General features: G+C 46.3%; 1 long non-coding RNA gene across 2 annotated transcripts; it reads left to right on the top strand.

Annotated features, from left to right (window-relative positions):
• The first annotated feature begins 12,758 nt into the window (after positions 1–12,758).
• Positions 12,759–14,684, top strand: LOC123185230 (uncharacterized). 2 transcript variants are annotated; one of them, XR_006493235.1, is made up of 5 exons: positions 12,759–13,253; positions 13,462–13,553; positions 13,645–13,680; positions 13,757–13,931; positions 14,026–14,684. It is a non-coding gene; the product is annotated as an uncharacterized lncRNA (long non-coding RNA). The 2 variants fall into 2 exon arrangements; XR_006493234.1 differs by having other exon boundaries at positions 13,645–13,931.
• The last annotated feature ends 3,751 nt before the right edge of the window (positions 14,685–18,435 follow it).

The following is an 18,435-nucleotide window of genomic DNA, read 5'->3' as shown; positions in this document are numbered from 1 at the left end:
CCCGGTACTCCGGTAAAATCCCGATTTCACCCGGAACACTTCCGATATCCAAACATAGGCTTCCAATATATCAATCTTTATGTATCGATCATTTCGAGACTCCTCGTCATGTCCGTGATCACATCTGGGACTCCGAACAACCTTCGATACATCAAAATGCATAAACTCATAATATAACTGTCATCGTAACCTTAAGCGTGCGGACCCTACGGGTTCGAGAACAATGTAGACATGACCGAGACACGTCTCCGGTCAATAACCAATAGCAGAACCTGGATGCTCATATTGGCTCCTACATATTCTATGAAGATCTTTTATCGGTCAGACCGCATAACAACATACGTTGTTCCCTTTGTCATCGGTATGTTACTTGCCCGAGATTCGATCGTCGGTATCCCATACCTAGTTCAATCTCGTTACCGGCAAGTCCGTTTACTCGTTCTGTAATACATCATCCTGCAACTAACTCATTAGTTGCAATGCTTGCAAGGCTTAAGTGATGTGCATTACCGAGAGGGCCCAGAGATACCTCTCCGACAATCGGAGTGACAAATCCTAATCTCGAAATACGCCAACCCAACATGTACCTTTGGAGACACCTGTAGAGCTCCTTTATAATCACCCAGTTACGTTGTGACGTTTGGTAGCACACAAAGTGTTCCTTTGGCAAACGGGAGTTGCATAATCTCATAGTCATAGGAACATGTATAAGTCATGAAGAAAGCAATAGCAACATACTAAACGATCGAGTGCTAAACTAATGGAATGGGTCATGTCAATCAGATCATTCAACTAATGATGTGATCCTGTTAATCAAATGACAACTCTTTGTCCATGGTTAGGAAACATAACCATCTTTGATTAACAAGCTAGTCTAGTAGAGGCATACTAGTGACACTCTGTTTGTCTATGTATTCACACATGTATCATGTTTCCGGTTTAATACAATTCTAGCATGAATAATAAACTTTTATCATGATATATAAGGAAATAAATAATAACTTTATTATTGCCTCTAGGGCATATTTCCTTCAGTCTCCCACTTGCACTAGAGTCAATAATCTAGATTACACAGTAATGATTCTAACACCCATGGAGCCTTGGTGCTGATCATGTTTTGCTCGTGGAAGAGGCTTAGTCAACGGGTATGCAATATTCAGATCCGTATGTATCTTGCAAATCTCTATGTCTCCCACCTGGACTAGATCCCGGATGGAATTGAAGCGTCTCTTGATGTGCTTGGTTCTCTTGTGAAATATGGATTCCTTCGCCAAGGCAATTGCACCAGTATTGTCACAAAAGATTTTCATTGGACCCGATGCACTAGGTATGACACCTAGATCGGATATGAACTCCTTCATCCAGACTCCTTCATTCGCTGCTTCCGAAGCAGCTATGTATTCCGCTTCACACGTAGATCCCGCCACGACGCTCTGTTTAGAACTGCACCAACTGACAGCTCCACCGTTTAATGTAAACACGTATCCGGTTTGCGATTTAGAATCGTCCGGATCAGTGTCAAAGCTTGCATCAACGTAACCATTTACGATGAGCTCTTTGTCACCTCCATATACGAGAAACATATCCTTAGTCCTTTTCAGGTACTTCAGGATGTTCTTGACCGCTGTCCAGTGATCCACTCCTGGATTACTTTGGTACCTCCCTGCTAGACTTATAGCAAGGCACACATCAGGTCTGGTACACATCATTGCATACATGATAGAGCCTATGGCTAAAGCATAGGGAACATCTTCCATCTTCTCTCTATCTACTGCAGTGGTCGGGCATTGAGTCTGACTCAACTTCACACCTTGTAACACAGGCAAGAACCCATTCTTTGCTTGATCCATTTTGAACTTCTTCAAAATCTTGTCAAGGTATGTGCTTTGTGAAAGTCCAATTAAACGTCTTGATCTATCTCTATAGATCTTTATGCCTAATATGTAAGCAGCTTCACCGAGGCCTTTATTGAAAAACTCTTATTCAAGTATCCCTTTATGCTATCTAGAAATTCTATATCATTTCCGATCAGTAATATGTCATCCACATATAATATCAGAAATGCTACAAAGCTCCCACTCACTTTCTTGTAAATACAGGCTTCTCCAAAAGTCTGTATAAAACCAAATGCTTTGATCACACTATCAAAGCGTTTATTCCAACTCCGAGAGGCTTGCACCAGTCCATAAATGGATCGCTGGAGCTTGCACACTTTCTTAGCTCCCTTTGGGTCGACAAAACCTTCCGGTTGCATCATATACAACTCTTCTTCCAGAAATCCATTCAGGAATACAGTTTTGACATCCATCTGCCAAATTTCATAATCATAAAATGCGGCAATTGCTAACATGATTCGGACAGACTTAAGCATCGCTACAGGTGAGAAGGTCTCATCATAGTCAATCCCTTGAACTTGCCGAAACCCTTTTGTGACAAGTCGAGCTTTGTAGACAGTAATATTACCGTCGGCGTCAGTCTTCTTCTTGAAAATCCATTTATTCTCAATTGCTTGCCGATCATTGGGCAAATCAACCAAAGTCCACACTTTGTTCTCATACATGGATCCCATCTCAGTCATGGCTTCAAGCCATTTTGCGGAATCTGGGCTCACCATCGCTTCTTCATAGTTCGTAGGTTCATCATGATCTAGTAGCATGACTTCCAGAACAGGATTACCGTACCACTCTGGTGCGGATCTTACTCTGGTTGATCTACGAGGTTCAGTAGTATCTTGTTCTGAAGTTTCATGATCATTATCATTAGCTTCCTCACTAATTGGTGTAGGTGTCACAGAAACAGTTTTCTGTGATGCACTACTTTCCAATAAGGGAACATGTACAGTTACCTCGTCAAGTTCTACTTTCCTCCCACTCACTTCTTTCGAGAGAAACTCCTTCTCTAGAAAGTTTCCGAACTTAGCAACAAAAGTCTTGCCTTCGGATCTGTGATAGAAGGTGTATCCAATAGTCTCCTTTGGATATCCTATGAAGACACATTTCTCCGATTTGGGTTCGAGCTTATCAGGTTGAAGCTTTTTCACATAAGCATCGTAGCCCCAAACTTTCAGAAACGACAACTTTGGTTTCATGCCAAACCATAGTTCATAAGGCGTCGTCTCAACGGATTTTGATGGTGCCCTATTTAACGTGAATGCGGCCGTCTCCAAAGCATAACCCCAAAACGATAGCGGTAAATCAGTAAGAGACATCATAGATCGCACCATATCTAGTAAAGTACGATTACGACGTTCGGACACACCATTACGCTGTGGTGTTCCGGGTGGCGTGAGTTGCGAAACTATTCTGCATTGTTTCAAATGTACACCAAACTCGTAACTCAAATATTCTCCTCCATGATCAGATCGTAGAAACTTTATTTTCTTGTTACAATGATTTTCAACTTCACTCTGAAATTCTTTGAACTTTTCAAATGTCTCAGACTTATGTTTCATTAAGTAGATATACCCATATCTGCTTAAGTCATCTATGAAGGTGAGAAAATAACGATATCCGCCACGAGGCTCAATATTCATCGGACCACATACATCTGTATGTATGATTTCCAACAAATCTGTTGCTCTCTCCATAGTACCGGAGAACGGCGTTTTAGTCATCTTGCCCATGAGGCACGGTTCGCAAGTACCAAGTGATTCATAATCAAGTGGTTCCAAAAGTCCATCAATATGGAGTTTCTTCATGCGCTTTACACTGATATGACCTAAACGGCAGTGCCACAAATAAGTTGCACTATCATTATCAACTCTGCATCTTTTGGCTTCAACATTATGAATATGTGTGTTACTACTATCGAGATTCAATAAGAATAGACCACTCTTCAAGGGTGCATGACCATAAAAGATATTACTCATATAAATAGAACAACCATTATTCTCTGATTTAAATGAATAACCGTCTCGCATCAAACAAGATCCAGATATAATGTTCATGCTTAACGCTGGCACCAAATAACAATTATTTAGGTCTAATATTAATCCCGAAGGTAGATGTAGAGGTAGCGTGCTGACTGCGATCACATCGACTTTGGAAGCGTTTCCCACGCGCATCGTGACCTCGTCCTTAGCCAATCTTCGCTTAATCCGTAGTCCCTGTTTCGAGTTGCAAATATTAGCAACAGAACCAGTATCAAATACCCAGGTGCTACTGCGAGCATTAGTAAGGTACACATCAATAACATGTATATCACATATACCTTTGTTCACCTTGCCATCCTTTTTATCCGCCAAATACTTGGGGCAGTTCCGCTTCCAGTGACCAGTCTGCTTGCAGTAGAAGCACTCAATTTCAAGCTTAGGTCCATACTTGGGTTTCTTCTCTTGAGCAGCAACTTGCTTGCTGTTCTTCTTGAAGTTCCCCTTCTTCTTCCCTTTGCCCTTTTTCTTGAAACTAGTGGTCTTGTTGACCATCAACACTTGATGCTCCTTTTTGATTTCTACCTCCGCAGCTTTCAGCATTGCGAAGAGCTCGGGAATAGTCTTATTCATCCCTTGCATATTATAGTTCATCACGAAGCTCTTGTAGCTTGGTGACAGGGATTGGATAATTCTGTCAATGACGCAATCATCTGGAAGATTAACTCCCATTTGAATCAAGTGATTATTATACCCAGACATTTTGAGTATATGCTCACTGACAGAACTGTTCTCCTCCATCTTGCAGTATAGAACTTATTGGAGACTTCATATCTCTCAATCCGGGCATTTGCTTGAAATATTAACTTCAACTCCTGGAACATCTCATATGCTCCATGACATTCAAAACGTCGTTGAAATCCCAGTTCTAAGCCGAAAGCATGGCACACAGAACTATCGAGTAGTCATTAGCTTTGCTCTGCCAGACGTTCACAACATCTGGTGTTACTCCAGCAGCAGGCCTGGCACCCAGTGGTGCTTCCAGGACGTAATTCTTCTATGCAGCAATGAGGATAATCCTCAAGTTATGGACCCAGCCCGTGTAATTTCTACCATCATCTTTCAACTTTGCTTTCTCAAGGAACGCATTAAAATTCAACGGAACAACAGCACGGGCCATTTATCTACAATCATACACAAACAAGCAAGATACTATCAGGTACTAAGTTCATGATAAATTTATGTTCAGTTAATCATATTACTTAAAGAACTCCCACTTAGATAGACATCCCTCTAATCATCTAAGTGATTACGTGATCCAAATCAACTAAACCATGTCCGATCATCACGTGAGATGGAGTAGTTTCATTGGTGAACATCACTATGTTGATCATATCTACTATATGATTCACGCTCGACCTTTCGGTCTCCGTGTTCCGAGGCCATATCTGTATATGCTTGGCTCGTCAAGTATAACCTGAGTATTCCGCGTGTGCAACTGTTTTGCACCCGTTGTATTTGAACATAGAGCCTATCACACCCGATCATCAGTGGTGTCTCAGCACGAAGAACTTTCGCAACGGTGCATACTCAGGGAGAACACTTCTTGATAATCTAGTGAGAGATCATCTTATAATGCTACCGTCAATCAAAGCAAGATAAGATGCATAAAAGATAAACATCACATGCAATCAATATAAGTGATATGATATGGCCATCATCATCTTGTGCTTGTGATCTCCATCTCCGAAGCACCGTCATGATCACCATCGTCACCGGCGCGACACCTTGATGTCCATCGTAGCATCGTGGTCGTCTCGCCAATCTTATGCTTCCACGACTATCGCTACCACTTAGTGATAAAGTAAAGCATTACAGCGCGATTGCATTGCATACAATAAAGCGACAACCATATGGCTCCTGCCAGTTGCCGATAACTCGGTTACAAAACATGATCATGTCATACAATAAAATTTAGCATCATGTCTTGACCATATCGCATCACAACATGCCCTGCAAAAACAAGTTAGACGTCCTCTACTTTGTTGTTGCATGTTTTACGTGGCTACTACGGGCTTAAGCAAGAACCAATCTTACCTACGCATCAAAACCACAACGATAGTTTGTCAAGTTGGTGCTGTTTTATCCTTCGCAAGGACCGGGTGTAGCCACACTCGGTTCAACTAAAGTTGGAGAAACTGTCACCCGCAAGCCACCTATGTGCAAAGCACGTCGGGAGAACCGGTCTCGCGTAAGCGTACGCGTAATGTCGGTCCGGGCCGCTTCCTCCAACAATACCGCCGAACCAAAGTATGACATGCTGGTAAGCAGTATGACTTATATCACCCACAACTCACTTGTGTTCTACTCGTGCATATAACATCAACATATAAAACCTAGGCTCGGATGCCACTTGTGGGTTAAGTAGTAATTTCAAAAATTTTCCTACGCACACGCAAGATCATGGTGATGCATAGCAACGAGAGGGGGAGAGTGTGATCTACGTACCCTTGTAGATCGACAACGGAAGCGTTTGGTTGATGTAGTCGTACGTCTCCACGGCCCGACCGATCAAGCACCGAAACTACGGCACCTCCGAGTTCTAGCACACGTTCAGCTCGATGACGATCCCCGGACTCTAATCCAGCAAAGTGTCGGTGAAGAGTTCCGTCAGCACGACGGCGTGGTGATGATCTTGATGTACTACTGTCGCAGGGCTTCGCCTAAGCACCGCTACAATATTATCGAGGACTATGGTGGAAGGGGGCACCGCACACGGCTAAGAATATGATCACGTGGATCAACTTGTGTCTCTAGGGGGTGCCCCTGCCTCTGTATATAAAGGTTCAAGGGAGGGGGGCCGGCCGGCCAGGAGAGGCGCGCCAGGAGGAGTCCTACTCCTTATGGGAGTAGGACTCCCCCCTTTCCTAGTTGGAATAGGATTCGTGGAGGGGGGAAAGAGGAGAGAGAGGAGGAAGGGGGGCCGGCCCCTCTCCTTGTCCAATTCGGACCAAGGGGGGGAGGGGCGCGCGGCCCAGCCCTGGCTGCCTCTTCTCTTCTTCCACTAAGGCCCACTAAGGCCCATATACCTCCCGGGGGGGTTCCGGTAACCTCCCGGTACTTCGGTAAAATCCCGATTTCACCCGGAACACTTCCGATATCCAAACATAGGCTTCCAATATATCAATCTTTATGTCTCGATCATTTAGAGACTCCTCGTCATGTCCGTGATCACATCCGAGACTCCGAACAACCTTCGGTACATCAAAATGCATAAACTCATAATATAACTGTCATCATAACCTTAAGCGTGCGGACCCTACGGGTTCGAGAACAATGTAGACATGACCGAGACACGTCTCCGTTCAATAACCAATAGCGGAACCTGGATGCTCATATTGGCTCCTACATATTCTACGAAGATCTTTTATCGGTCAGACCGCATAACAACATACGTTGTTCCCTTTGTCATCGGTATGTTACTTGCCCGAGATTCGATCGTCAGTATCCCATACCTAGTTCAATCTCGTTACCGGCAAGTCTCTTTACTCGTTCTGTAATACATCATCCCGCAACTAACTCATTAGTTGCAATGCTTGCAAGGCTTAAGTGATGTGCATTACCGAGAGGGCCCAGAGATACCTCTCCGACAATCGGAGTGACAAATCCTAATCTCGAAATACGCCAACCCAACATGTACCTTTGGAGACACCTGTAGAGCTCCTTTATAATCACCCAGTTACGTTGTGACGTTTGGTAGCACACAAAGTGTTCCTCTGGCAAACGGGAGTTGCATAATCTCATAGTCATAGGAACATGTATAAGTCATGAAGAAAGCAATAGCAACATACTAAACGATCGGGTGCTAAGCTAATGGAATGGGTCATGTCAATCAGATCATTCAACTAATGATGTGATCCTGTTAATCAAATGACAACTCTTTGTCCATGGTTAGGAAACATAACCATCTTTGATTAACAAGCTAGTCTAGTAGAGGCATACTAGTGACACTCTGTTTGTCTATGTATTGACACATGTATCATTTTTCTGGTTTAATACAATTCTAGCATGAATAATAAACTTTTATCATGATATATAAGGAAATAAATAATAACTTTATTATTGCCTCTAGGGCATATTTCCTTCAGGTTATGCCACGAGAAGGCCGCGAAGGATCGTGAGGCGCGCAGGGCCACAATACGCCTCGGGACGGCTCGCCTCGTCGATCGCCCTCACCACAAGGGCTCCACTATTTGGAGCACTTGAGGACGGTGGAGGGGGCGAGGCCAAGGGGGACAGCTCCTCAGCCGTCTTCGCAAGCTCGGCTGGAAGGGGCATGCGGAGCAATGGTCAGTAAGAGCAACAGAAGGATCAGGAGCTGGGAAAGGAGAAGGCTTACTCGTTAGTGGCGAAGTACTTCCTACACTTCAGCAGGCGACAAGGGTAATCATCGCCCAGGGCCTCCCTTTTCTTCCGGAGGGCCTCAAAGTCCACGCGGAAGCGGCCTAAGACTCGGGTGCAGGGATCAACCAGCGACGAAGATGGAGCATCAAGGCAATCTGTGTCAGGGGCGCCTGCCTGACGTGCGCCACCAATCGCCTCGCCAAGAGAAGCCGCCGGAGCCTCAGTGGCCTCGATCGTAGGCGCGGAGGGCAGCTGCTTGTCACCCTCAGCCTCGGCGGCACGGGCCCCGATAACTGCTTCCTCATGAGCCTCGCCCAGTGCTGTCACCCCGCCGGGAGCCCCCTCGGCCTCTGGCGCCTCGTGCCTCCCTGCTCCGCCACTTGAGGAAGAGTCGCCTTGGCCGACTGGAAGGGCAGTCATCACCACTGGGTTCTCGCGAGGCCCCTGAAGGCCGGCGGGGCACGGCCCCTACTCATCGAAGATAGGCATCTGCCTCACGAAATCGCCCCCGCTCTGGTAGAGGTACAACAAGGCCCCTCCCTGCTGGATACTGCCAGGGTTGGGGTCCCCCATTAGGGTCAAGAGCACCGTCCTCAGCACTTCAGGCATCAGGTCCTCTTCCTGGAGCCTCATACGATCATCGCGCCCGCTGAAGGCCCACATCCAGCGGGAGTGACGCTGGAGAGGAGCAACGCGGTGTAGCAGGAACTCCTTCACCACCTTGGGCGCTGTCGCGCTAAGCAACCTCAAGAACGCGAAGCAGTGCCAGACGAAGACGAGCCGGGGGCTCTCAAGCGTCTCCTGGACCCAGCCCAAATTGGGGACAACAGGTGAAGTTGGCTCCGACAGCAGGGGGCTGGGCACCCCAGCATCCACATACAGCCACCGCTCGCGGAACCCAGCCGCGGGCGGAGGGAGCTTGAAGTCAATCCCAGAGGCCACCGTCTCAGGCGCTACAACGAAGCTCACACACGCCCAACATTGGGTAGGGTCAACAAGGCGCAGCGAGAAGAAGTGGCGCAGCAAGGCAACCGAAGGAAGGATGCCCATCATAGCCTCGCAAACAAAGGCGAAGACCGAAAGGAGAGTGATGGATTCAGGACCCAGATGCATCATGTGGATCTGATAATGCGAAAGCACGGCATTGAAGAAATCAAAAAAGGAGGAACCAGACCCGCCCACAAGGCGTCGGCAAAATACGGGACCTCGGTGGCTATCCTATCGATGGAGAAGTGGGACGCGGGCCAAGCCGTCGTCCTCCCGCATTCATTGAAGATGGTGGCCAGGGCCAAGCTGACCTTGCCCGAGCCCTCGGCGGGGGCCGCCAACAGCGGCGGGCAAGGCGGAGACACGGATTTCTTCCCTCTTCCCTTCTTCGTCGGAGCCATGGCGAGGGGAAGGGGGGGAGGAAGGTTCAAGATTGAGTTGAGAACAGAAACCGGAGTTCGAGCGGAGGAAGGACAGAGGGCGCACGAGCAACCAAAAAGGGGAACGGCTGTGTACAACTACGGGTCCGCCTAGCATGGCGCAAAATAAGGAGGGCGTGGGGGAACAGTGCCGCCCATGTCCAATCAGCTGCCACGTGGCGCCCAAGGCCACAGGCTGTTAGGGCCCGCGGCGCTTCGCCCTTGCCCTTCCGCCTCCCTGCATGACCAAGTCCGGGCGCGCCTTGGGCCCGGGGGCTACTGTCGGCGTTCTGGGAACGGGGTTCCCCAGACTTGCCTGCCTGCGGCCTGCGGCGTGGCTCAAAAGGGGGCCCAGCGCGGCCCATCTTCACCAACACAAACCCAAGACCCTAGCGAGGGGCCAAGCCTCGCGGGGCGAACGACGCGGAGCTTGCTCATGCACGGCCTCGTCAGGCTGGCTCACGAGGAGGCGGAGAGATCAAGGTGGGGTACCTCACGAGGTGCCCGTGATGCAAGCCATGACGACCGAGGGCGCCAGGCGGGTGCCAGCCCGCGTAGTGTCCTCCTTTCCTCTTTGGTGCAAAGGGGGCAAGCGCAGCCGCGGAGTACCGAGGCATCAGGCAAAGGTTGCCATTTCGGTGCAACGAGACCAAGACCAGGAGGACTACGAGACAGAGGTCACCGTGGAGCCCAAGACGGTGTCATCACTAGAGCTTTGCGCAGGCGAAGACTACTTTTGTCAGGATAGCTAGTACTAGCTGTCCCCCTTCAAATTAGCCCACCATTGTTGGCTCCCTTCCCGCTCGATATTTGGGAAGAGGACCAGGGCCCCTATAAATAGGACCGGCCACCCGCTAGACAGGGGAGAGAGGACCGAGGGCAAGAGAGAGAGAGAGAGAGAGAGAGAGAGAGAGAGAGAGAGAGAGAGAGAGAGAGAGAGAGAGAGAGAAGGGCGACTGAGCTCCTCCCTCGCGAGGTTGTTCTTCCTTGTATTGTTCATCATCATCAGCCCAAGAGGCAATCCACCACACCACACACTGGAGTAGGGTATTACACCACAATGGTGGCCCGAACCAATATAAACCCTGTGTCTCTTGTGTTGTTCTTTCCTTAGTTTAGATCCTAGCAAGGCGGAGGGGTGCAGGTAGGTAGGAGACGAAAGCTCCGCACGCACCCCAGTGTTCGAACCTCAAGGGTCTGCCGGAACCCGAAATCTGACAGCGTGTGATGATTGTTACTAAGGATGGTGGGTATGAGTTCGCTAGTGACTATGATGACGAGACTTTGGCTCTTATTACAAGTGAAGAACACGGTGGAGATGATTCTAATCATGAGACGCAATACATGGCTGCTGAGGGTGCTGACAAGTATGGATGTTTAGTTGCTCAACTTGTTTTGAGTGTGCAGGTTACACAAGCTGAGAAAAATTAAATGCATAATTTGTTCAATACAAAGAGGGTTGTGAAGGAACATTCTGTTTGCGTGATCATAGATGGAGGGATCTGTAACAACTGGTCTAGCATGGAGATGGTGGAGAAGCTATCTCTCACCACAAGACCACATCCACATCCTTACTACATCCAATGGTTCAGCAACAGTGGCAAGGTTAAGGTAACATGTACTGTTCGTGTGCATTTTAGTATCTCTACATATGATGATTATGTTGATTGTGATGTCGTACCCATGCAAGCGTGTTCCTTATTACTTGGTAGACCATGGCAATTTGATAAAAAATTTGTACACCATGGTAGAAACAATCAGTATACTCTTGTTCATAAGGATAAACATATTACTTTGCTTCCTATGTCTTCTGATTCCATTTTGCAAGATGATATTAATAGAGCTAATAAAGCAAAACATGAGAAAAATAAGAGTGAAAATTAGATTGTGGCAAAGGAATTTGAGTAACAAATGAAGCCTAATAATAAACCATCTAGTGTTGCTTCTAAAATTAAATTGAAAAATGCTTGTTTACTTGCCACCAAATCTAATACTGATGAGTTAGATTTTAGCAAATCTGTTTGCTATGCTTTTGTGTGCAAATAGGCATTATTTTCATTCGAGGACGTGCCTTCCTCTTTGCCTTCTACTGTTACCAACATTTTGCAGGAGTTCGCTGACGTCTTTCCACAAGACGTGCCACCAGAATTACCACCTATCCGAGGGATGGAGCATCAGATTGACTTAATTCCCAGTGCATCGCTACCCAACCGTGCACCATATCGTACCAATCCAGAGGAGATGAAGGAGATCATGCGTCAAGTTCAGGAGCTGCTCGACAAAGGTTATATACGCAGATCTTTTAGTCCTTGTGCTGTTCCTATTATTCTAGTGCCGAAAAAGGATGGTACATCACGTATGTGTGTTGATTGTAGAGACATTAGTACTATTACTATTCGTTATCGTCATTCTATTCCTAGGCTAGATGATATGCTTGATGAATTGAGTGGCTCTATCAATATTCTCCAAAGTTGATTTGCGTAGTGGATACCATCAATTTTTTTTGAAGTGTGGCACAAGGTTTTCGACCGGCTTGGACTCAACACCCACATTCCCTCGAGCACTGACACCCTCGCCAAGTGGTGGTTGAGAGAGAGGAGAGAGTTCATGGGTAGAGATAGGAGAGGATTTGACACTTTGGTTACCGCGGTGGCTTGGGCTATTTGGAAACAAAGAAACGCTACAGTGTTTAACCGAGTCGACCAATAAAGGTCACCGCAGAGCCTCTCGGACTTGATAATCAACGAAATTGAGGAATGGAGGCAGGTGGCAGTGAGTGTAGGAGGTCTACAACGTTTCGTGAGTAGTTAGATTAGGGCTAGTTGGAGTGGAGTTGAGTTGTAAAACATCTGTCGGATGTTCGCATCTTGGTCAGGCTTCTTGTACATTGCTTGTTGCCTTCTACAAAGATATGGTACATCATCGGCATACTTTCGATTTTTTTTGAAGATACCTTTTTTGAGGCAAAAATTTAAAGATACCTGAACTTTCAAGAGGGATATATAGCTCCTTCACGGGCCTCACCATTTTCTTCTCCAACCCCTCTCCTTTCCACCTTCGGCTGGAGGCTAGGCCGCTAGGGTTGCCGTCACGTCGCCACCAGTCATCTCCATCGTCCATGCTCCTCCAGCGCCAACCACCGGAGAAGGCGCCCTCCTTCTGTAGCTTCCTCGCCCCAATCAGCCCACCCCGGCTCCTTCGGTGCCGGCGACTGAACCGCCCCCGCCAGCGGCTTCTCCCGCACTCGTGCCCTCTCCATATCCCGCCCCAAACTCCACCTCCTCCAGCCCCATCTCCCCCGATCTTCTCGGTCTGGATCTTGGGAGCACGCGGGAGAGAGGCGACGTGGGCGTTGCCCGGACGAGGCATGGTGGTGGTGGCGAGAGACAGATGAGTGTTAGCTACGTTTGCCGTCGTTGAAGAATCGGGGGAGGCCGGACAAGGGCGGTTGGAGTTCCGTGCCCGCGGTGGCCGGATGGGTGGCTCCCCCGCTCTCGGCAACCCGTCCTCCACCGGGTTTACTTCCTCGACGACCACCTCGGGGCCTCCATCAATCACCCGCGCTTCCTGGGCAGGTTCCTCCTTGTCGCGCTTATGCTCGCCCTCCGCGTTCAAACTGTATCCCACCTCGCTGCTCAAATCTGGATGCTCCTCGATGAATCCAAGAAGAACCTCCGAGTCCAATTCAATTATTCTCTCTTTTTTCCTTCCTTGCTTCCCATCCCGATGCAATCAGCTCTCTTTTCATTCTCTCGCTCGAATTAAGAAGATGAAATGTTGCAGGAAGGTGATTACAGGGAATGGAGGCATGCCGTGCAAGAAATCACGAGGTTTCTAAAGGCTGACTCGCCTTTCATGAACCTGAGACTTCTCAAGTACGGCTATGCATTTGATCCTCCCCTTGATACTTCTGGTTTTCTCGACTAATTGATGCAATTTTGTATTAACATGATACAAATGTTTCAGGAGCTTTTGTTGTGCTGAGTCTTATGTACGAGACAAGTATGTGTCATGAACTAACTTCAGATATTTGGTTCAGAAGTGTCGAGCATAACTATCCATGGTGGTATATACACAGGCAGCGGTTCTGTGCCGCCCGGTGTGGCATATGCGGTCGTCCGTGTTATGTGCTCCCGTAGGGTGGCTGTGATGCGTGTGGCGTGCGTGCGGAATGTGCGTCGGCCGACGTGCGTCTGTGTTCGTGTGTGTGGCGCTATACTGGCAGAGGAAGCGGGCGGTTGCCGGCAGAGGAGGTTCAGGATTAGTATGGCACGATTAGGATCGTTCACTTGATTTGTTTGGTCTGGACTAGTACAACAATGCACTCATATTTGTTTTATGGTGCAGGAACTTCAAGACAACAAGGGGAATCAGGCTTCATGGCTACACATTCATCTTTGATTTTCCCCAAATCTGAAATTGTTTGACCCCTAAATTTTATTCCCCTTGAGAAAGCCAGAGTATTCACATATATTCAGGACAATATGGTCTATCGATGTTGACAAATTTGATTGCAACAGGGACTGGCAAAGTGCAGCGCTCACCATTGCATATATATTCAGGGCAAAATCTAACTTCAGTCAGAAGATGACCAGGCAGGAGCTATATATCCCTCTTGAAAGTTCAGGTATCTTCCTCTTGCATGTTAGTATTGCTCTTTTTATTTGCATTTAAGCATGGTTATCATGCTATATCCGGGAGAGAAGTGATTGTCGGGTACCTAGGGTGACAGATGTTCACTTCTTTATTGCTAATTGATAAAATCATCCATCGTGAATTTTCCATCTGAGTGGCAACACTAGACAAGAGGAAGATCTGGTAACTCTAGCTAGGCCACTCCAGAGGAGGTCTTGCGTCGTCCGCCTCGCGAGGCTTGGCCCCTCGCGAGGGTCTTGGATGCTTTGTTGGTGAAGATGGGCGGTACGGCCCGCTGGCTCCGCCATGCCGTGGGCCGCAGGCAGGCAAGTCTGGAGACCCCCATTCCGAGAACGCCGACATAATGGGGAACCGACGAATAACTTGAAGAGCAAAGCACCGGTTGACATAATTGAGGAAAGAATACAAAGGCTTCCCACGAGTAGGATGGATACTCGATTACCGACTCCGGCTCCGAGAAGAAAATGGGTGGGTGGGTGGGAAAAAAGAAAGACAACTTCGTACGGGGGAACAACATCGTTGAGAAAGAACTAAGGATTGATCTTGCAAAAGATGAAGAGGATCAAGTGAACTTGATGAGAAATGCGCCGGATGAAAAGAACTAACATCGCAATGAACGAAAACTAACTGCGTGATCCTAAAAAAATTGAAGGGGAAGAGGAGTAAAAAGAATTCCTACTCTCTGATATATAGCTAGACTCAAAATAGTTTTTTCTCTAGACTCAACAATGGCAGCGGTTCGATCAATCAAGGGGGCTCCTAAGGTCGGTAAGGCTCTGATACCAACTTGTCACACCCAATATGGGACTCTATCCTAAAGGAACTCGAAGGTCCCACCAAGGATAGAACTGCATATTGACACGGTTTTGCAAGGTGGACATCATTACATCATACCATTACATAATAGTTGGGGATACATACAAAGGCATACAATGCCACAAGAATACATAGAACATCATACATGAGAAAAACATCTGACTACGGATGAAACACAAACAGAAACTCAAACGACATCCACCCTGCTAGCCCAGGCTATCGACCAGGAGCCTATCCCAAGATCGACGAAGAAGAAGAACTCCAAAACAAGTAAACATCGCTCTCACATCATGATCATCACATTACCTGTACCTGCCACTTTGGTGTAGTAATATGTGAGCCACGAGGACTCAGCAATCCCATTACCATGGGTATCAAGACTAGCAAAGCTTAATGGGTGTGGAAAGGATAAGTGGTGAGGTTGCAGCAACGTCTAAGCATAGTATGGTGGCTAACATACGAATACAAGAGTAATATGAGAAACTACGCACACGATCACAAACTAGTAATGATCAAGAAGAGATCATGAACTACTTACGTTCAAGCATAACCCAACCGTGTTCTCCTCTCGAACGTCCCCGAAAAGAGACATTCACGGTTATGCACGCGGTTGGTGTATTTTAATTGAGTTTGCTTCAAGTCCTCTACAGCCGGATATTAAAAAATTCCCATCTTCCACATAACCGCGGGCACGGCTCTCGAAAGTTTAAAACTTGCAGGGGTGTCCCAACTTAGCCCATGGCAAGTTCACGCCCCACAGAGAAAATCCTCCATCGCGGGACCCTTCGATCAGACTCGGAATCCCGATGCACAAGACATTCCGACAATGGTAAAACAAGTCCAGCAAGACCTCCCGACGTGCCGACACCCTGATAATAGCCGCGCGTATCTCATCTCAGGCCACGATCGAATTGGCTAAGTGTCCGGCTCGCACACCCGTTGGTGGCCCCGGTAACTGTCGTTTTGGACCAACAGTCATGAGGAGCACTGGCCCAGGGGGTTGATTAAGTCCTCAGGGTCCGGAAAGTCCCTATGCAAGTTTTAGTTGTTATTAGGCAAATGGTAAAACCAAGGTTGGGCCTTGCTGGAAGTGTTTTATTCAAAGCAAACTGTCAAGAGTGGCCCATAAACCCTCACCGTGTTAGGGATGCAAAATCAAGGAACATAACACTGGTATGATGGAAACTAGGGAGGCAAGAGTGGAACAAAACCCCAGGAAAAAGACCAAGCCTTCCACCCTTTACCAAGTATATAGATGCGTTAATTAAATAAGAGATATTGTGATATCCCAAGATATCCATGATATCCATTTCTCAACAAGGAACAACCTGCAACTGCACCTGCAACTAGCAATACTATAAGAGGGGCTGAGCAAAGCGGTAACATAGCCAAAAAACGGTTTGCTAGGAAGGGTTAAAAAGGTTAGAAGCTATCATGGCGATTTGGGAGCCTTGATAAACAAGTGGTAGGCAACGCGACATAGCGATAGAATCAAGACAACTAGCATAGCAAAGATAGTAGTGATACCAAGGTGACGGTCATCTTGCCTGAAATCCCACTAGGAAGAAGACCGAGTCCATGAATAAGATGATCCCACGTAGTCGAATGAATCCTCACAATCGCAACGAATCATGAACTATCAAGAAGGAGCACAAGCGGAAAGAAGCAAACAACATGGTAAACACACAACACATAAACATGACATGATGCTCAACCAAGTATGATGCATGACAAGTCTACATAACGCTACTCATTGCAAGAGATGATGCATACAAGAGCAACACATCAAAGCAAGTTTAAATGAGGCTGGAAACAACAGATAACAATTCCGGTAAGTCCTCATAAGCAAATTTCAAAATTGGTCCAGATCTGATTACAACACTATGTTGAAGTTGTTAAACAACAAGTTAAGAGGCACCACGATGACCTACATGGTTTCTAGTCAATTTACATATAAAGTTCGTTTAATTCAGAGCTACGGCCTAGAATATATGAGCAAAACAAGTTAAACATGGCATTGATGCAAATGCAAGCAAAACAACATCACAAACACTCCAAAACAAGGATGCAACAAGGCATGATGAAACTAAATGCAAAACCAAACAAGTTTCATGTGGAGCATGCTCCAAATGGACCCATGGTTCAACACATACACTCAATACAAGTTTCAAACACAATCTTCCCAAAACAGCAACTAAGCACTTTGCAATCAAGGAAACAACCTGCTACAGGAAACATATGGACACAACTTGATATGCACTCAAAGTACAGGTTACATGCTTCAAATATCATTAAGGTTCAGGTTCATAGGCATCAAGATTAATCCTAGTAGATCAATGCAAAAAGCAACTTGATAACACAGATTATGACTTAGTGAAAAACAGAGCATATGAATGAGCAGAGTTTATAAGATGGCATGTTGGAGGCAAGAAATAATTAAGCTACAGTGCAAGAACATGGCAAGCAAAAGCATGGCATGCTAGTACATATCATGGAGCTCAAAACACACAACATGGCACAACCATATGAGCAACAGGCTCATGGGAATCATCAAGGCAAGGTGCAAACATGATATAAGCTGATTCTAAGACTTACATGAAATCTGGGAATGCAAAACAATAACATTATGATGCTGATTTGAAGGAACATAACAACAAGCATAGCAACTTTAAGAATTATGCAAAAGACATGGGCATGTAGTAGACATGATATACTTCAAGTTAGTCCATGGGCACAAATTCATATAATGCATGGAGTAATCACTATGATACTTGCAAAATGGAACATACTGTCAACATGATGACAGATTTAGCAAGATGGCAACTTGAGAGCAAGAAAGAGACAAACTACAACAAGTTATATGGAAACCAAGGGCATGGCATCAAATTACACCTAACAAGGAGCAAATAACATCAAGGCATCATAACCGTATGGCTCAAGGACTAGTGGGAACCATCAAGACAAATTTTAATGTTGTAATAGTTTCAGCAAGTGTAAAACATCAACATCATCATAGAATGTATGCAAGCTTGGAACGGAGCTCATATGAAATCCAAAATTATCAAACCAGGCATTTGGCCAAAGTAATCATATCATACTTCAATTCATGGAATTTTAGCATCTCCAAAAAAGGAATAGACTAATTAATAACCAGCTCACAACATGGCATTATGAATTTAACAGAAAACTGGAACATCATTTAGGCATGTTCATGGAAATGAAAACATATGCTACATGACATTAGTGAGGCATCAAATGGCATGGCATGATAGAGCATAACATGGA

This window comes from Triticum aestivum, chromosome 2A (assembly GCF_018294505.1).
Source record: "Triticum aestivum cultivar Chinese Spring chromosome 2A, IWGSC CS RefSeq v2.1, whole genome shotgun sequence".
NCBI lineage: Eukaryota > Viridiplantae > Streptophyta > Magnoliopsida > Poales > Poaceae > Triticum > Triticum aestivum.
This window is presented reverse-complemented; position numbering and strand designations above follow the sequence as displayed.